Source organism: Galeopterus variegatus, unplaced genomic scaffold, assembly GCF_000696425.1.
Source record: "Galeopterus variegatus unplaced genomic scaffold, G_variegatus-3.0.2 Scaffold80, whole genome shotgun sequence".
Lineage (NCBI taxonomy): Eukaryota > Metazoa > Chordata > Mammalia > Dermoptera > Cynocephalidae > Galeopterus > Galeopterus variegatus.
The window spans coordinates 1-2,454 of record NW_007726191.1 but is presented as its reverse complement, the minus strand read 5'-3'; positions in this window follow the sequence as shown (position 1 = coordinate 2,454).

Sequence of the window (2,454 nt, the reverse complement as noted above, 5' to 3'; positions counted from 1 at the left end):
CCTGCTCCCCACCTTTCACTTTCCCTTCTCTCTTCACAGATAGGCTTTTCCTGCCACCCTCAGGCCCTCCCTGGGTTGTTACTTGCTACCTTTCCAGCAGCACATGGAGACCAACTCGTCTCTCTGTCTCAGCCCCAAATTCCCCCAAAGAGCATGTGATGTGCCCAGCTGTGACCAGGTGTCCACTTTCTGTCTGCGATGCTGTGGCGGGGTAGGGTCCCCCTGCCCACACCTCACCCTGTGCTCCTTGCGCTTTCTGCCCCTCCTGTTCAGCCCAGCAATTGTGGCTCCAGCCTTGCCTCCCCCTGAGGCCCTGGTCTTACTTAGGAGGGCCCGGGTGCAGGCCAGGCTCTGGCTACCAGATAGCTTCCTTTTTCCTGTCTTCACGGGCTCGGAGACAATGTTTTCTTCTGTCTCCCTACTTCCCAGAAGGTGATAAGTTGGTGCTGAGCCACGCCAGGAATAGGAGCCTGGCTCTTGTCTGGGGCTCTTTCCCTGGGGCTGCTGCAGGTGGGGAGGAGCCTGCGTACTCCTCCACTGAGTGGGCACCTGATGAAAATCCAAGGACTGTGCTAGCCACAACTGTTCCCTGTGGCTGGGGCGGGAAAATGGCCACTCAGCCTGAGGCCACCACGAGGCATGACCTGGGCCCAGCTTCTTCCTCCGATTATCCCTTCAGCAAGAGGTGACAACCCTGCCTCAGTTTCCCCAAATCCCCAAACGTTTCTCCGTCAGGCCTCTCGTCGTGTTTTTCCCAAGCCACCAGAGGGCGCTAGGGTCTGCAAAGCCCTGGAGGAGATGGGGAAAAAAAAAAAAGCCTGGTGCTGCCACCTTGTGGCCAATTCCAGGATTGAATCTCTGGGTAGCTTTCATTTTCCAGGGACTCTATTTGCCGATCTGTAAAATGGGTTTAGTGTGTAAGGGTCTGAAGATGAGCGGGGAGGAAACACCACTCCTGTCAGGGAAAATGGCCCCAAGCCAGAAGCCCCCAACCCATCTTTGTCATGCTCACGTCGTGGCAAGTCCTCTGTGGTCTTGATGGTGGCAGAAGGCCTGAGTTTGGGACACTGCCACTGACCTCTGACCTTCGGCAAACCCCATCCGTCCTGTGAAATACATCAGTAAACTTCCATGGGGTTGATGAGGTCAGGAATGGGAAGGAGTTTTAGACAAGGATACACAGAGTCAATGTTCAAAGGGCGTTTGAATTCATCGGTGGGTCTGCTGTCTGTTCTCAGAATACACTTTCTGCTGTGTTCCCCACCCAGCTTCCAGAGCTCAGGGTCAAGAGCTCCAGGAAATAAGAATGGAGAGTCCTGAGAACAGCAAGATCTCTCTCCCTGGAGCAAGTGAGCCCATGGGGAGGATTCTGGTTTGTTTTCTGTTTGTTAAGATTTTAAATTTCAAAGGGCCGGCCTGTGGCTCACTTGGGAGAGCGTGGTGCTGACACCTAGTCAAGGGTTAAGATCCCCTTACCGGTCATCTTTAAAAAAAAATTTTTTTTTTAAATTTCGTTTTAATTATGCAAATAATGAATGTTTCTTGTACATAAATAGGAATTGCAGATGAGCAAAAAGATGATACAAATTATTCACAGTCCCACCACCCAGAGATACAGCCACTTTTAACATGTCTAGGGTCTAGCCTTCTAGGTTATTTTTTATGTAGCTTATGTATAGTGCACACATATATATCTAACATGCCATATTCTTAATATACATAATACATTTAATATCTAAGAAATCTATACTTATATATTTAACAGTTAAATGGGGCCTATTTTGGGCAGGTACTATTTCAAGCACTTTACAGATGTTACCTCATTTAATCCTTACAACATCCGTATTAGCTAGGTACAAATATTCCTATTTACAGATGAGGAAACTGAGGTACCAGACGGGTTAAGTGACTTGCCCGGGGTGGCACAGCTAGTAAGTATCAGAGGCGGGATTTGAAGCCAGACCTCTTGGCGTTAGTTTCTATGATCTTAATCACAATGTCATCTTGCTCCTCTCTCTCTAGATAAGTTTCTCTTTCTTAAAAATAAAAGTTCGCATCATATGGTGGGATCATATACTGGGATCAGGAACATATCCTGGGTCAGAAGCTGCTCTCTCCCACTGTTTCTAATGATTGTTGTATTAGTCTGTTTCTGTTCTTATAACAGAATTCCTGAAGCTGGGTAATTTGTAAAGAAACAGTATTTATTGCTTGCAGTTTCAGAGGCTGAGAAGTCCAAAGTCCAGGGACACATCTGATGAGGGCTTTGTTCTTGCTGGTGACTCTATTCAGCGAGTCAGGGTCACCTGGCAGATGGTGGAGCAAGAGAGAGACTAACCTCATTCACTTTTTTTTTTTTTTTTCCTTTTTGTCTTTTTTCATGTCCAGCAACGGATCACAACCCTCGGTGTTGCGCCCGCACCTCGCTCAGCCAGTGAGCAGCTGGTCTGTATG